This window comes from Aegilops tauschii, chromosome 5 (assembly GCF_002575655.3).
Source record: "Aegilops tauschii subsp. strangulata cultivar AL8/78 chromosome 5, Aet v6.0, whole genome shotgun sequence".
NCBI lineage: Eukaryota > Viridiplantae > Streptophyta > Magnoliopsida > Poales > Poaceae > Aegilops > Aegilops tauschii.
The window spans coordinates 515,414,088-515,432,657 of NC_053039.3; the positions used below are offsets into that span (position 1 = coordinate 515,414,088).

General features: G+C 49.6%; 1 pseudogene; it reads left to right on the forward strand.

Annotated features, from left to right (window-relative positions):
• The window catches only part of LOC120964997 (DNA (cytosine-5)-methyltransferase 1A-like), a 77,459-nt pseudogene extending 59,936 nt beyond the window's left edge, over positions 1 to 17,523 (forward strand).
• The last annotated feature ends 1,047 nt before the right edge of the window (positions 17,524 to 18,570 follow it).

Below are 18,570 nucleotides of genomic sequence, written 5' to 3' on the forward strand. Positions count from 1 at the left end.
ATATTTTACAAGGCCACTATGTGTAGTAAGCGAGCATAATCATATTGGGTCAATCAAAGAATGAGTAGTTAAACCGCCATTTTAATATTTTATGTATGGGATTCATCTAATGCATACATACTTGCACTACATTCAGTTCTTTCAGCGTTTCCAATATTTGTTGAAAAATGTGTCTAACATTTCTATGAAAAATGTGTCCAACATTTTTGTTGCTTTCAAGAACAAAGAGGCGCCAAGCTAAGCCTAAAAGCGGAAATGAGAATATAATTGAGGAGAGCAATGTTACCACCAATATTGGTCACGATGCCATTGGCTATAAGAGACCAAAAAGAGAAGTTGCCCATTCGAATTTCAGTGAGAAGGCATTTGACTTATCTGAAGAAGATTCACTTGTCACACCCAAGGAAGCCAGAATTGAGGAGGAAACAGAGGCAATTAGGTTGACAAGAACATGAATCAATTATGTACTCCAGGCACACATGTTCAATCAATAGCTTGTCATGCAATTACGATCTTATGTCTTTTGCATTTTACTTAGGATCTTGCATTCCCTCACAATTAAACCTTCCTCTTAACTTTCATAAAATTTTAAATTATTCCAGGTACAAGTTACGCCAACCAACGAAGCAGTATACGCTATGGTGTGACACTGTCCTTAAAACAGCAAGACTGGCTGTTAGTGTCATTGCCCTTTTAAAAGAACAAACTCGCGCTTCAAAACTTTCTTTCGCTGATGTTACCAAGAGAGTAGCAGAATTTGAGAGAGGGCACCATGCATTCATTTCAAAAGATGCAACACTTGTTGAAAGATATGTTGTGGTGCATGGACAGATAATCCTTCAACAGATCGCAAATTATCCAGACGAGTATATTCGACGGTGCGCCTTCGTCACAGGCCTTGTCAAGAAGATGGAAGAAAGAGGTCACACAAAGCTAGCAATGAAGAAGAAATATCAAGTGGCGAGAGGAGGGAATCTGAACCCAAGTGCAAAAGTGACCCCAATATCAAAACGAAATCTTATGCGTGCGACAACCACAAAGTTGGTCAGCAGGATATGGGGTGATTACTATGCAACCCATTTCCTGGAGGATTCAAAGGAGGGGGTGAGAATGATGAGCACAAGGTATTTGACGAGGAACAGGAAGAAAATGAAGAAGATGATGCTGAAGGGGAGGTTGAAGTTGGCGAGGAACATGTTTCGAGGACCTTGCCACCAACAAGGTCTAGAGTGACATCATTAGATGTTTGTGAAGAGATAAAATGGGAAGGTCAAATGGTTGGAAAAACACCTGCTGGAGAAGCTCTGTACAGAAGTGTTAGAGTTGGAGATCTAAGTATTGTTGTTGGTGGGGTAGTCACATTGGAAGGTGATTCAGGAGAAGCCATTATGTGCTTTGTTGAGTATATATTTGAGACACATGATGGCACACGAATGATTCACGGAAGAGTTCTGCAAAATGGTTCGCACACTGTCCTCGGCAACGGCGCAAACGAAAGAGAGGTGTTCTTTACCAATGACTGTTTACAGTTCAAAGTAGGTGACATGAGAGAATCAGTTACTGTCAGCTTCCAGCTAATTCCCTGGGGTCACAAGTGCAGAAAAGACCACTTGGAAGCTATTAGGGTGGAGAGGGCCAATGCAGAGGATAGGAAGAAGAAACGTTTGCCAGTGGAGTATATCTGCAAAAGCTTATACTGTCCTGAGATAGGTGCCTTTTTCTCCCTCCCTTATAAGAAAATGGCTAATGGACCTGGCACTTGTAGTTCCTGTGAGGAGCGAGTAGAGGAAGGTGACGAATTCAAAATACTGTCAGAGACCAGCTTTGTCCTCAGAATTGTCACATACAATATTCATGACTTCCTGTATATCAAGCCCGAGTTTTTCCCTCGAGTCGAGGGTCGTGGGACCTACCGGGCTGGAAGAAATGTGGGCCTGAAGCCCTATGTGGTATGTCGTTTGCAGAGTGTCAATGGTGCCTCTAGGTCTCATAAAGCTAATCTGAAATCAACAAAAGTCAGTGTAAGAAGGCTATACAGGTGTGATGATATATCATCGGATAAAGCTTACTCTTCAGATATCAGAGAGGTTTGGCACTCTGCCTTATGTTTACCACATTTTTTTATGTGCATCATTACCATCATATTGTGCCTGTGATTCCACCTAACTTTATGATTTTTTACACTTGGACTTTAATCTAGTTTTCTTTGTTGTTTGATCTAGGTGTACTACAGTGAAGATATAGTTAGTGTGCCTGTTGGGATGATAGAGGGAAAATATGAGGTTACAGCAAAGGATGACCTTCCAAATTCAAATCTTCCAGTAGTAGTTGAGCACGCCTTTTACTGTGAACATTTATATGATCCTGGCACTGGAGCTCTCAAGCAGGTCAGAATGATATTGCCAAATTTAATTTTGTGTTCATCTCATCTTTTTTTTCTTTTTTTTGCGGGAGTGTTCATCTCATCTTGTTGACGAACTTCTTCATATAGTTGATTGAGTTTGCCTTGTCTATGAACCAGCTATCGACCAATGTTAAGTTCACCCTGGAAAGGAAGGCGCCTGCTTCGAGAAAGAATAAAGGGAAGCAGATTTGTGACGATGAGCAAGCCGGTTCGGATAAACACAAGGATGAAACACCAGAGAACTGTCTTGCAACCCTTGATATTTTTGCTGGCTGTGGAGGTTTGTCTGAAGGGCTACACCTAGCCGGTAATGTGTTTTCCATTTGCATGTTCATCTTATGTCAGGCGAAGTTGAATTCATCAATGGTGGCCCTCCATGCCAGGTCAGATGCCTCACCTATACACCAGGAGAATGCTCAACGTTTTGTCAATCCTCTGCGTTGTTACTTCACACTCTATGTGCATCTTTTCTCAGGGGTTCTCCTGGATGAACAGATTCAAGTAGAGCCCATGGAGCAAGGTTCAGTGCGAGATGATTCCGGCATTCCTGTCCTTTGCAGAGTATTTCCGGCCTAGGTTCTTCCTTTTGGAAAACGTCAGGAACTTTGTTTCGTTTAACAAGGGCCGGACCTTCAGACTGACACTAGCATTGCTCCTGGAGATGGGGCGCCAAGTGAGTGCTTGGCGCTTGCTCTTCTCTGTTTATCCTATGGCCTTCCTTGACTTCCATATGTTCTGAACTCGTCTGCATGTTCATAGGTTCGATTCGGTATTTTAGAGGAAGGTGCTTATGACATCTCGTAGTCTAGAAAAAGTTCGTTCATCTGGGCCTTCGCGCCTGGGGAGACTCTTCCTAACTGGCCTAAACCAATGCATGTCTTCGCTAGCCCTGAGCTGAAAATAAACCTGCCAGGGGGTAAATACTATGCTGCTGCCAGGAGCACAACTGGAGGAGCTCCTTTCCGCTCTATAACAGTCAGGGATACAATCGGTGATCTACCACTAGTGGTGTTGAGGATATAGACCTTAGAGTCACCCGCCAGGAGGGGCCGGGTTACTCGTAGGGTCGTTGCCAGAAGCCCGGAGTCAAGTTTCAAGATAATGGGCCAGAGATGGGCCGAGACCCGGATATGGCTTAAGGCCTGTAGCACAATCATTATTGTTATAGTAGAACTTGTAGTGTAAGGCAAGTATTGTTTAGAGTCCGAGCCGGACACTCTTATGAGCCGCCCGGGACTATAAGGGCTGCTGGGCGTCAGCCTCCCTATATAAAGGGATGACCCGGCAGTGGTTTAAGGGCAACAACAATCTCATCGAGAGCCGGGCATAGCTGTTTAGCTCCCTGGCGATCGTAACCATAATCAATAACATCTCAAACTGGACGTAGGCTTTTACCTTCACCGTAAGGGGCCGAACCAGTATAAACCCTCGTGTTCCTTGTCCCGCATAACCCCTTCAAGCTTCCTAGTTGCGATGGCTCCACAACTAAGTCCTAGCTCAAGGACATATGCCGTGACAATTCCACGACAGTTGGCGCCCACCGTGGGGCTCGCGCACGGTGGATTTGAGTTCTTGAAGGGCAGCTTCGAAGGGCTCAAGGGATACGCTGTGGGCCGGATGACCAAGAGTCGTCGCGGCAAGCTCTACATCGACGACGCGGACTGGGGCCCCGACGCCGGCTCAATTGAGTACGGGTACCGAGTCCCCTTTGGCGGAATTCATGTCTTCATTGGCAAGATTGGTGAGCCGGGCCCCGAGCCGGACCTCTGCGCCGATCTCATCGAAACGGCTCAGTGCGCACGACCCGCCCGGGCCCGGCCTACCTTAAGGCGCGCTTTTGTGGGATGCATCCATGGAGGGCCCTCTGATCCGTCGGGGTCTGGTGATGAGGCGGCCGCCGGCTCTGACGGCGAGTCGGCCACTGATGAATCAAACTCGTTGTACCAACTCCAAGATAGCAGGCTCATGGGTTGTTCCGATGGCGACAGTATTCCGGACCTTTTTGAGCCGCCAAGTCAGGTTGGAGTTTTTATGGCTGGTGCGCAGCCTGTTCAGAACCCCGCGGCCGGATCGGGAAACCCGGTGCCTTCCCCGGCTCAGGTGCTGATGGATCTCACGGACAGGATGACGGCCCTGTTAACCGCCGCAGTTGACCCGGCGGATCAAGTTCAGCATGATGCGGAGGTGGCACAGTTAAAATTGGATCTGATAAAAGCTAAAGAGGATCTTGCAGCGGAAGGGATCAGGCTGGCTGCGGAGCGGGCGGCTCTCGACGCCCGGACTCAGCTGATTCAGGCGCAGTCCTTCCAACTCACGATGGATCAGAACGCGGCCAACGAGGTCATGAGAAGGAGGCATCAGAAGGCCCAGTCTCGACTCCCACCGGTTTACGATCCACGCAATCTCTTCAACACGCCGGGTGCAGGGTCTAGTAACCCGCCAGGGGTCGTTGCGCCCGGGTCAGGACCCCTTGTTCAGCCACGAGTGATGGGGCCTCCCCAGGTGCCCCCTGCCCCGCCTCAGTATGTGCCCCCGGGTCATTACGACAACCCGCTGGAGAACATGGTGGCTGCGGCAGCACGACTGGCGGCTCTCCCCGTGGACAGCGACTCTCCGGCGACCATCGAAACCCGCCGGGTCAGGGAACTCCTGCAGACGGCTCTGGCACAGCAAGAGGCGTACTCCTACAGCCGGGACAGGATCCACTCGACTCCTCGTCCAGGCCAGAGCCCGAGTTACAACCGGCACATGGTTTCAGCAACCGGCTCAAGTAATGTCCGACGCCATGACCCGCCCCCTGGCCATGGCCCGGCTCATATTGGAGCCTTCTACGCAGCAGACCAAGCGCGGCAAGAGGCGGAGCAGGTGCCTCAATTGACGGCTTACCAGACCCCCCCGGCTTATCCGACGGCATCCATTGATGTGGGTGTTTCTACCAGGACCGGGGGTGTCCCTTGTTTGGTGCCAGCTATCCGTAATGAACGTCTACCTAAGGACTTCAAGGGCCCTAGGAAGGTGCCTAACTACACAGCAGACTTACAACCTGCAGCTTGGATTGAGAGTTATGAGATGGCTATGGAATTGCTAGAGGTCAGTGAGGCGGCCATGGCCAAATATTTCACCATGATGTTACATGGAACTGCCCGCACGTGGTTGAAAGGGCTGCCACCGAACTCCGTTGGGTCTTGGGCTGAGCTGAAAGCCCGGTTCATTCAAAACTTCAAAGATACCTGTAGGCAGTCTATGTCAATTGTGGATTTGACTAACTGTAAGCAGCAGGAGGGTGAATCCACGACCCATTGGGTTCGCCGGGTCAAGGAGATCATACATTCATCAGATAAGATGGATGCCGGCTCTGCAGTCTTAATGTTGGAACAAAACTGTCGCTTTGTGCCCCTAAAGATGAAACTTGGGCGGCTTAAACGGGACTGCACTGATATGGGTATACTAATGGCGGCTCTTGTCAAGTACGCCGATTCTGATGGTACCAAGGATCCCCCTTCAGATGATGAAAGGGCAGGGAAGGGAAAGAAGAACGGCAATGGCAAGGGTCCTCAGTTTAACCCGGGGAATCAAGGAGGAGGCAAGCGCAAGGCCGATGGCAGCCTGGAGTTCGTAGCCAACACCCAAGGTAACAACCAGCGACGCAAGGGGAGGCCCCCTCCCCGAGGCGGCGGGTCAGGACCTTCTCTGGAGCAGCTGTTGAATGAACCTTGTCCGAGACACGGCTCTAGAGAGAAGCCAGCGACTCATCTGTGGAAGGATTGTGCTATCATGAAGGCCTTTAAAAACTACAATGGCCTGGGTGGCGGCTCAGGTGCCGGCGGCTCAGGCGCCGGTGGCTTTCATGGCCCGGGCGGCGGCTCAAATTCCGGTCCTCAGAACGGTCAAGGGGGATTTAATCAACAGTCTGGTCAAGGTCACCAACAGCAGCAGGGGGTTATCAGACCAACCCAAAGCAGCTTAGCGGTGGACAGTATCATGTGTTCACCACCAGTTTGTGCAAACGAGATCAGAAGCTTCACAAGAGGGCTGTTAATGCCATTGAACCGGCAGTTCCACGCTACTTGCGGTGGTCTGAGCAGCCTATAGTGTGGAGCAGGGAGGATCACCCTCCCCGGGTGGATAACCCGGGCCACTTGGCCTTAGTGGTGGCTCCTCAGGTGGGAGGTTACAAGTTCACAAAGGTACTCATGGATGGAGGCAGCAGCATCAACATCCTCTATTATGAGACTTTTCGCCGTATGGGGCTGGTTGATAAGAACCTCAGCCAGTCAAACACTATTTTCCATGGCGTGGTACCTGGTAAGTCGGCTTATCCAGTCGGCAAGATCGAGTTGGAAGTGGCTTTTGGTGATGAGAACAACTACAGGGTGGAGAACCTGACCTTTGAGGTGGTTAAGATAAGAAGTCCATACCATGCTATATTTGGACGGCCGGCTTATGCCAAGTTCATGGCACGGCCGTGCTACGTGTACTTACAGCTCAAAATGCCGGGTCACAACGGGACTATTACGGTTCACGGCAGCCGAAAGGTGGCTCTGGAGTGCGAGGAAGGCGACGCGGCTTATGCAGAGTCTGTTTGTGCTACAGAGGAGTTGAAGTTTTACAAAGACAATGTTGACCCAACAGATATGACCTCTCTGAAAAAGCCAACCACGGAGAATGAACCAGCAATGAAATTTAAATCAGCTGATGAGACTAAACTTGTTGATTTTGTTCCAGGTGACTCGTCTCAGCAGTTTAGCATCAGTGCAAATCTGGACCCGAAATAGGAAAGCGCGCTCATCGAGTTCATCCGTGAGAATAGGGACATCTTCGCGTGGAAACCTTCTGACATGCCAGGTGTACCTAGAGAACTCGCTGAGCACATTCTCAATGTTGATCCAAAATTTAAGCCGGTTAAACAGTTCCTTCGACGGTTTAACGAAGAGAGGCGGAAAGCCATTGGTGAAGAAGTGGCCCGGCTCCTGGCGGCCAGGTTCATTGTTGAGGTTTTTCACCCGGAGTGGTTGGCCAACCCGGTGCTCGTACTCAAGAAGAACGGCACCTGGCGGATGTGTGTGGACTACACGGACTTGAACAAGGCGTGTCCGACTGATCCTTTTGCTCTCCCCCGTATTGATCAAATCATTGATGCTACGGCAGGTTGTGCACGCTTAAGTTTCTTGGATGCTTATTCCGGGTATCATCAGATTACGATGGCAGTTAAGGACCAGGAGAAGACGGCGTTCATCACTCCCTTTGGAGCCTTCTGCTATGTGTCTATGCCCTTTGGACTCAAGTGTGCACAGGCGACTTACCAGCGTTGTGTACAGAATTGTCTTCATAAACAGATCGGGCGCAATGTTCACGCTTACGTGGACGATATTGTGGTTAAATCCATCAAGGAGGAAACCCTGATAGATGACTTAAGGGAAACCTTCGACAATCTCCGGGTCTACAAGATGATGCTTAACCCGGCCAAGTGTGTTTTTGGTGTTCGTGCAGGCAAACTATTGGGCTTCTTGGTTTCTGACAGAGGCATTGAGGCTAACCCGGAGAAGATCAAGGCCATCACTTCCCTGGCTAAGCCGGCGTGTGTAAATGACGTTCAGCGTTTGGCGGGTCGCATCGCTGCTTTAAGCTGGTTTATAAGCCGTTTGGGTGAGAAGGCTATGCCCTTATATCAGTTGATGAAGAAAACTGACAACTTTGTCTGGAATGATGCAGCTAATACCGCTTTTGAGGATTTGAAAAAGCAACTGGCAGAGCCCCCCGTCCTTGCTGCTCCGGTTGATAAGGAGCCCTTGCTACTGTATGTGGCGGCAAACGCACGAGCCGTCAGCGTGGCTATTGTGGTGGAGCGCAAGGAGGCGGGTAAGGAGCATCCGGTTCAGCGGCCGGTTTATTATGTCAGCGAGGTGCTCATTGAGTCCAAGCAGCGGTACCCGCATTGGCAGAAGCTCGTATATGGGGTGTTCATGGCGAGCCGGAAGCTTAAGCATTATTTTCAGGGTCATCCCATCACTGTGGTCAGTTCCGCCCCTCTTGGTGATATTATCCAAAACAGAGAGGCTACAGGGAGAATTGCTAAGTGGGCTATAGAACTTGGACCTCATGGCCTTAAATATGTGCCACGCACTGCTGTTAAGTCTCAGGCCTTGGTGGATTTCATCAATGATTGGACAGAGTCACAAGTGCCCGAGCAAAAGCCGGATAACACTTATTGGACTATTCACTTTGATGGGTCCAGGCAGCTGGAGGGCTCGGGGGCTGGTGTTGTCTTGGCTTCCCCTAAAGGTGACAAATTCCATTATGTGCTACGGTTGATGTTTCCTTGCACTAACAATGCGGCTGAATACGAGGCTTTGCTCCACGGTCTTCGGGTGGCTAAGGAGATGAGCTTAAGCCGGGTGAGGTGCTTTGGTGACTCAGACTTGGTGGCTCAACAAGTATCAGGCACCTGGGATTCTAAGGATCCTCTAATGGCGGCTTATCGCCGCGAGGTTGATGCCATTGCTGGGCACTTCCAGGGATACCAAGTGGAGCATATTGATCGCAGGAGGAACGAGGCGGCTGATGCGTTAAGCCGGCTAGGCTCTCAGCGAAAGCTGGTGCCGCCTAACACTTTCCTGGATGTCCTGTATAACCCTTCGGTCAAATTGCCTACAGAGGAGGACTTGGCTATCCCTGACCCGGAGGCGCGACTGGTGGCGGCTCTTCATGTCATACCAGACTGGACAATGCCATATCTGGCTTATATAACCCGGGGAGAATTGCCTGAGGATGAAACTCTGGCCAGGCAAATAACCCGGCGGGCTAAGTCAATGATTGTTATCAACGGCGAGTTGCATCATCGCAGTGTTTCAGGGGCATTTCAGCATTGTATCTCCCCTGAGGAAGGTCAAGAGATCTTGCGCGAGATCCATGAAGGGGATTGTGGCCATCATGCCGGTTCAAAATCTCTTGTGGCCAAGGCTTTCCGTCATGGTTTTTATTGGCTGACGGCTCACGCGGATGCAGAGGACTTGGTCAGTAAATGTGTTGGCTGCCAAAGGTTATCACGACGGGCTCATGTGCCGGCTCAGGAGTTGAGGATGATCCCAATCACTTGTCCCTTTGCGGTCTGGGGGCTTGATATGGTTGGGCCTTTTAAACGGTCCAAGGATAAGAAGACCCACCTCTTGGTGGCAGTTGACAAATTCACGAAGTGGGTGGAGGCTGAGCCAGTTAGCAAGTGCGATGCAGCCACGGCGGTTCAATTTATGAAAAAGGTGATTTTCCGCTTCGGCTTTCCGCACAGCATCATAACTGACAATGGCACCAATCTATCCAAGGGCGCTATGGAAGAGTTTTATCAACGAGCGCATATCCGACTTGATGTTTCCTCAGTGGCTCATCCCCAATCCAATGGTCAAGCTGAGAGAGCTAACCAGGAGATTCTGAAGGGCATCAAACCCCGGCTTTTGGTCCCTTTACAACGGACGCCGGGTTGTTGGGTGGAGGAGTTGCCCTTCGTCTTATGGAGCATCAACACTACTCCTAACAGGTCTACAGGCTTCACGCCTTTCTTCATGGTTTATGGAGCAGAAGCAGTCCTCCCCAGCGACATCCGTCACGATTCACCTCGTGTGGCGGCTTATGTTGAGACGGATAATGAACAGGCGCGCCAAGATGCTCTGGACTTGTTGGATGAACAACGTGATGTGGCAGCAGCCCGTTCAGTGATTTACCAACAAGACCTGCGCCGTTATCATAGCCGCCGGGTCAAGTCCCGGGTCTTCCAGGAAGGCGACCTTGTGCTCCGGCTCATCCAGGATCAAACAGATGCACACAAGTTATCCCCACCTTGGGAAGGGCCCTTTGTGGTCAGTAAGAACTTGCACAACGGGTCATATTACCTCATTGATATTCGGGAACATAAAGATTCGTGTAAGTCTGAGGAGGAGACCCGTCGGCCGTGGAACATAGCTCAGCTTCGGCCTTACTACACTTGAGCTACCGGCTCTCGTGGTGTACATATTTATCTCAGACATGTATATATTATGATAAGCAATCAAGCAGGACCTCTGTCCTTTTCTCTCCTCCAAATATATGTGTGTTGTTTTTTACATGCTGACTTAAAGAGGATCCGGCTTATGATCGCATTCGAATCTAGCCGTAAGCAGTAAAGTCACTTGGGGGCTTCCTGTTCAAACATGGGTCATATTCGAACCAAAGAGAGCATAGCTGTCGATACCCATTTGATTGGCAAAGTGCCGAGCTCATTGGGAGGTTACCTTTGGTCATATTTGAATCATAGCGTAACCCCTCTGAGAACCGACGTGGATCGTATCCGAATCAGCGTCGTTAAACAATTTTAAGAATCACTTGGGGGCTTCCTGTTCAAACATGGGTCGTATTCGAACCAAAGAGAACATAGCTGTCGGTACCCTCTTGATTGGCATCGCCACACCCACTGGGGGCTATATGATCGTATCTGAATCTTGGCTTAACCCCTTTGGGCCGGGTCTCTGGTCGTATTCGAACTAGAAGCCCCTAAGTTCTGATTTATCACAAGTTTGCTCTGATTATGACAAAGTGTGCATGGCCGGGTCTCATTTGCCGGTTTAATTTTGGTTTATCTTGTTAATTGAACATCGTGGATGTCATCAAGGCAAGTAAATTAGAGTTAAGGTACCAACCGTGCTACCCGGGTTATTTAATCCGGAGGTATGCTTATAGGCCGTTAAGTGTGTTATCACGGCTATGTTCAGAGTATAACTAAGGACCAGTCTGTTTTGATTCATATTCCAGGTTATCCATCTCAAACACCTGATTCTCAGGGTGGTAAGCCGCCTTGAGACTTGTGATTTGCCTTTCTATGCAGATACTTAAAGGCACCTTTTAAGGTTGAGAAGGACAAAGGGATAATTATGACCCGGAGAAACACCAAAAGGATAACTTCAAGGGATTTCAGCATTCATTACGTGCACGATGGCACGACAGAGATAAATTGTTGCACCTATTCTATTACAAAATTCATCAAGTCTCAAGGATGGAGCGTTGCTCGATGAACCGCCAGCTTCTTTATGATGCCTGCTGAGTTGAAGTCCCCGGCTCGTTCCCGTCTTCTGCTCCGGCTGATCCCAAGACCTCGAAGGTTGTCGACTTCCAGTTGATGCCGCTAAGAGCTTCAAACTAGGCTTCTTCGTCAATTAACCCGGCCGGGTCAATCTCCGAGGCGAAGGTGTGCTGACGAGCTGGAGGAATCAGATTGAGAGCTTCATAGCGAGGGGTTGGAATCCTCTGATTCTCCGCATTGTACCCCGGCTGATACTTGTTTAAGTCGGTGTCATTCCCGATGAGGGTGGCCACCGGGCGTACAGCCTTCACACATGCCGCGAAGTCCTTCTGGTCGAAGGCTGAGCCGTCTTCCTTCAGGCTTGGGTAACCCAGGGCGATGTCTGCCGGGTCTAGCTCCGGCAGGAATGCTTTGGCCCGGCTCAGTGCGGCAATTGCTCCGGCTCTTGCGGAAGCCCGGCGTAGCTCCTGGATCCGCTGCGGCAGAACAGCGAGCCGGCGCAGGACTTCGGCCAGATGGGTTGTCACCTCGTTGGATAGGGCCACCACAGCTAAGGCACGCTGTGACCCGGTGTAGAGCTGTTCCACCAGGGTATACACGGCCTTTAACTTGGTGACCACGCTCTGGTTGAGGTTGGCACTCCTGGGACCTGTTTAACAAGATCAGATAAGTCGGTGACAAGGATGAATCATGACATATACAGACTTGATGAAAGCCGGTGAGGCGACTTACCGAAGATGGCGGCTGCCATTTGGGAAACCTGGCGCTTTAGGCCGGAGAGCTGGGCGGTCTTCTCAGAGAGCGCCTTCTCCGCCTGTTCCACCCGGGTCACCAGTGCGGCCTTCTCCTCAGCCCAGGCCTTCCGCTCAGCATCGTATTCGGTTTTCAGCTTCTCTTGAGCGGCGATGCTGGAGACAAACTTGGCGTTTGCCTTCCGGGTCTCCATCTCTTGTGCCTTCAGCCGGCTCTTAAGATCCGTAAGGTCCGACTCTAATTTCTTGCCAACAGCCTGCATATATTTCTGGGTTATTGACAGTTATTATATAAGTCCCAAGCGCTTTCCAAGCAAAGACACTTGGCACTTGGGGGCTAATGCATATTGAACGTATCTATCTATGTACTGCCGGCTCAGTTGAGTAAGCCGGAATCTAAGTCTACAACATATTCAAGTATAAGTCCTAGACTTGGGGGCTAGCATGACAAGGGTCACTATGCAGAAAGTAAAAAGACAGCAGAAGGATACCTCAGATTTTTGTTGGATCTGGTTGACCATGGTGATCTCGGCGTCCCGGCTCTTGTGAACTTGGCTGATGTAGCCAGAGACGAGCTCTCCAATGCTCAAGTCGGTGTACCTGGAGAGGTCCAGATTCACCCGGTGGGGCTGCAGCAACTCCCCCTTCGCGGAGCATTTGGCCAGCACGGTCGGTCTCCCCGGCTCAACATACTCCGTCCGGGTAATTACCACGTCCGGGTTGTCAGCTGGTGGGGCTGAGCCGGAGGCCTCCGGGTTAACCGACGCTTCGGTCGTTGTCTTGGTAGTCGGGGCAGGGGCTTCAGGCGCCGTGTCCATGGGAATAGTGGCCTCGGGGGCGGAGGCAGCTGGCGGCTCTTGAGCCGTCGCCTCCGGCTCAGGCAAGTCTGGCACTCCGGCTGACCTGGTCTTCTTTGCTCTTTTGGTGAGCTTTGCCTGGGCACTGAAAAGGCAGAAGTGTTAGGCATACAAAGAGTAAGTACAGATAGATAATGTAAGGAGATTGTTATTACCCGGGTGCAGTCTTGAAGGCCGGCAAACTTGACTGCATGGAATCACCCGAAGAGGGGGAGGTCTCCTGATAATTGGAGTCAGAAGAGTTGAGTGGCTGACGGATAACACCCGCCAACGGATGAAAAGGGTACAGATGAGAAAAAACCTCAGTGCGACGCTTCCGGGTTGCGTCGGGTAACCCGGCGGAGAGGTCGGTGTCCTTGTGGGCCCGGGTGTGACGCCGGCTTTCGTGAACCTACTGCTTCAAAAGAAATTGAGGGTCTTGATGAGCTAATGGATGAGAAAAGCTTACTTTCCGGGTTACTCTTCGGACTTTCAGCTGTGGCAAAGGCTCCGAGTCGGAGGAAAGTGACATTACCTCTTCAACCACCGGGTTACTGGCGCCGGTGTCATCTTGTCGATGAGCAAATGTTGATAAGGCGGACAGCAACAAACAACAAATATGGCAAGAATTTAAAGGTTTAAGGGTTACCTCTGACTCGGAGCTGTCGCTTAATTGCAGTAGCTCCGAAGCAGTGGGTCTGCTTCCCTTTTTGCGAGGGGCGGCTTTCTTGGCAGCTTTCTTCGCCTTTCTGGCCTTCTTGGCCGCCTCATGGTCATACTTGACCCGCCAGAATTTATCATCAGCCTGAGAAATACAGCAAGGAATTCTTAAAATGGTTCAGATCGAGGTGACATGCAAAAGAAGTTGAAAGGTTAAAGTCAGCGGCTTACCGCTGGGGCTGGATTGACTTTGCAGAAGGGGGCTAGCCCGGTCCTTCCGCAATCTGCCAAGCTCTCGTTTAGAAGAGCCTTGGTCTCTTCCTCAGCAACGTCTTCTGGAAGATCATTGTGACTGTGCCTCTGCGGGTCATCCTTTCGCCCGGTGTACTCACACATTAAGCCGGGGCGGCGGCTTAATGGGATCACCCGCCATGAGATCCAGACCCGGACCAGATCAATTCCGTTCAGACCGTTGCCTAGCAGGGCCTTGATCTTATTGATTGTTGGAAGCAGAGGCTGGCGTTCCGTGGCAGTCAGTTTGTCGGATAGCGGATGAGTCGGCTCTAGGCGCGTTGGGCGAAAGCCGGGCAGCGGGTTCTCATCAGCCGGGGACGTATCTTGGCAGTAGAACCAAGTCATATTCCAGTCCTTAGGGTGGCTCGGCGGCTCTGCGTAAGGGAACAGACAGTCCCTACGCCGCTGGATGGAGATGCCGCCTAATTCCAGACTTGGCCCGTTGGCACACTCATTTTGGCGGTTTAAATAAAACAGCTCTCTGAAGAGCAGCAGACTCGGCTCTTCTCCAAGATACACTTCGCAAAAGACTTGGAAGTTGCAGATGTTGGATACGGAGTTGGGTCCTATATCCTGAGGCTGAAGGTCAAAGAAGTTGAGCACGTCCCGGAAGAATTTTGAGCCGGGCGGTGCGAAGCCCCGGCTCATATGGTCCGCAAAGATCACTACCTCCCCGTCCCTCGGCTGTGGTCTTTCTTCTGACGGATCAGGGGCACGGTAGGACATCACTTCCTTTTTGGGCAGATATCTGGACTTAACGAAGTTGTCCAGGGTCTCGTCCGTGACGTTGGATCTCATCCAGTTGCAAGTGATGGGAGCCTTGGGAGGCATGGTGAAGGTTGGTGGTCTATGATAAGGAGAAAAGTATCCGGGTTAATTATAAGCCGGAGATCTATCGTTCAAACTAAGGTGGCAGCTTATGAAGGGGACTAATGATATATATATATATATATTCAGATACGGTGGGTTATTTAAGCCGTAGGGGCATTCAGAATAAGTTGGTCATCTACGGCTTACCACAGTTAAGCCGGAGGATTCTACAGAGCATGGTTCTCTTTAAACCGGAAAGTTCTACGGCGCATGTTTTCTTTAAGTCAGAAATATAAGCTGCCAAGATTCAAGGACTGCAGTTTTTACTAAGTATGGTAAAACAGGTTTCACATATTGCAGTAACTTTTTTTGATCAAAATGGTCGGGTGAAATGAAAATTTTCTAGACCTAAAAAACAGAGGCAGAAGAAGTTCTTGAGGTTGAACACAGTTCTTATGCAATAAAAAGAGGGTTTCTTGCAGATGAAATGGGTCTCAAACATCTACCGCAGTGGTTCTACGCAAGGTTAAAGATCAACCAAGTACAGTGGCAACAAGGACTACCGAAGCTTGTGGCTATGATGATGAACATGAAGAACACAGACGAACTCTACCATAGATCTGTTCTAGCAAGGCAGAGGAGACTCACCGGAGTTGGGGAAGAGCGGAAGTCGCTGCCGTTATCTGGTCCGAATCAGGGTGATGCAGCAGCCGGGTTGATGAAGATCAAGGGCGCGATGGCGGCGGCAGTGGCAGAGCTCGGGCAGAAGAGCGACGGCGCGAGGAGGAAGAAAGAGAGCGTGGGAAGAGCACGTTGGGCCGGCCTATTTATAAGGCGAAGTCATAAGTGGGCGCGAGATTCAAGGAGACCACGGCGTGGTTATCTCCCCCTCACGACGCCTCGATTTTCGGAAGGACAGTAAAAGCAAAGATCCGTTGCGGATCTGGCGGAGTAAAAAACGGACTTAATGGAGGATGACGTCACGGCGGATTATCCGGAGTCTAGAGGATGACGTCACTCCGGGTTATGGCCTTCACACGAATGGTAAGCCGGAGATTTTTTCTGTCGGCAGAGTTGAAGATTGACACGAGCTGGCTCAAATCAATCTGGGGCCTAATGTTGAGGATATAGACCTTAGAGTCACCCGCCAGGAGGGGCCGGGTTACTCGTAGGGTCGTTGCCAGAAGCCCGGAGTCAAGTTTCAAGATAATGGGCCAGAGATGGGCTGAGACCCGGATATGGCTTAAGGCCTGTAGCACAATCATTATTGTTATAGTAGAACTTGTAGTGTAAGGCAAGTATTGTTTAGAGTCCGAGCCGGACACTCTTATGAGCCGGCCGGGACTCTAAGGGCTGCTGGGCGTCAGCCTCCCTATATAAAGGGACGACCCGGCAGCGGTTTAAGGGCGACAACAATCTCATCGAGAGCCGGGCATAGCTGTTTAGCTCCCTGGCGATCGTAACCCTAATCAATAACATCTCGAACTGGACGTAGGCTTTTACCTTCACCGTAAGGGGCCGAACCAGTATAAACCCTCGTGTTCCTTGTCCCGCATAACCCCTTCAAGCTTCCTAGTTGCGATGGCTCCACGACTAAGTCCTAGCTCAAGGACATCTGCCGTGACAATTCCATGACAAGTGGAGAATGGCGCCAGCAACCCAACAAATAGAGGTGTTACAATCTGAATTTCTTGTGTCAGTCAATGCTCTTGATCAGTTCAAGCTGAATTTTCTTTCTCCCTTGTGTGCTGTAGTATGGAGGCGAGCCCATCTCCTGGTCCAGAAGAAGATTCGAGGCGATACGCTTTCGTCGAGTGACCACATATCCAAAAAGATGAACGAGTTAAAGCACATCCCAAAACGCCCTGGCTGTGACTGGCATGACCTGCCAGATGAGAAGGTAGCATTCAGTTTCAGCCATCTTATTCACATTCTCTGCTGCTCTCTACATTCTTGGTAAGCAACCATGTGATGTACTAGCAGCTAATTTTCATCATGTGAATACTACAGGTGAAGCTATCCACAGGGAAAACGGTGGATCTGATCCCTAGGTACTTGCTCAACACAGCCAAGAGGAACAATCAGTGGAAAGGCCTGTATGGGAGGCTGGACTGGGAGGCAACTTCCCCACATCAGTGACAGGTCCCCAGCCAATGGGGAGGGTCGGCATGTGCTTCCACCCTGATCAGGATAGGATCATCACTGTTCGTGAATGTGCGCGATCCCAGGTAAGCAAGTACTCTTGCAGATATCCCTATCAACACTCTCGAAATTGCTCCTATATAGTGGGTAGTATATTGTAATGCATCCACTTGTGCCTCGGTAACTACACTTGGCTAAAATGAAGCATAGTTGACAGTAGATTTTGTTCCCACCAATGCTACTAGAGTAGATTGAGCTATTTTATCAGAATCAGATCATAGTTCTATGCTCGTGCAAGAGCAATTGCCTCGTTTGCCGTCTGGCTTAACCTCCAGGGCAGGCACAGGCAGATCAGAATCCAATGCACATTGCCATGAATCGGATCTGCTGCTATCTTTTTGAATATCTTTGATCTGATCCCACGGCATGACATGAATGCAGGGCCTCCCTGATGGCTACCGTTTTGCTGGCAACATCCGGAGCAAGCACAAGCAGATCGGGAATGCGGCACCACCTCCCCTTGCATACGCGCTAGGGAGGAAGCTTCTAACCGAAACACCCCCCTCCAAAGCGAAATAAGTTAAGCCCAAGCCCATAACTCAAAAACGACTTATTTAAATCTTTTATGGCTTATTTTGACAATAAGCTCTGAAAAGGCTTCATAGAACTAGCCCTTAACCTGCAATTCAATTGTGCGTGCAATGATGAATCACTCCTGCATGCTATAGTTGACATTTAGGCATCATCATACATGGCATAACCTAATACATGTGCATTCCATTGTAGAATCTGGAATATGCAATGTTTATGGTAGTTCATACGTTGCACATGATGTTTAAGTGCCCCTTAAATCTGATCAGTCATGTGATGGTCTTTAAGCCTCCTTCTTTGCTTCTTTTCTTGATATGTAAGATTTGTTCACACATCTGTTCAATTGCTTGTTTGTATCCGCCAGCCATACTAGGACTGTTTGCTTTGATTACTTCTTGTTTTTGACCTAACACTCTAACAGAGCTTGACAACGATTTAAACACTAAGGGCTGCTGTAGTGGGGGCTTGTCTAAGCCATAGGTGACATAAAGGTTTGGCTGTCCACTAAAGTAGGCTCTCCAAGAGTACCTGGAAATCCAGTTCAAAGGTATACCTAGTTTTTAAATAGTGCACACATAGTAAATGCTCATTTCATTGTGTGCAAGAGATGTGGCATGTTTCATTATGTGGTGTTGTTTTGTTATAATCTCATCCTTTTGTGTTGTTCACAGACTAGAAAGTATGCATATTTATCTTCCAAGGAGACGAGTAACTAGTTTGTGTCACCTTGCAGAGGGGGTACAATGAACATAAGATTGATTATTTCAAAGTACAAGATGTTAGGAAGGAGCCTTGCAAGAGAAGGAGGAGCAGCGCTGAGCCTGTTCAACCAGTTAAGGTAAGTCACTGTATCCAACTCAATAGTTCAATTGCTTGTTTATTTCAGGCATAGTTAAATTGCTCTTTTCAATTGCTTTATTTATCTTCAGTTAATGAGATGCCCAAACAATGATGCCTGATGTTGGGTACTTGTATAACTATTAGTTGACATAATTAAAGGCCTTACCATTTAATTACTCTGGCGAAGTGTGCCTG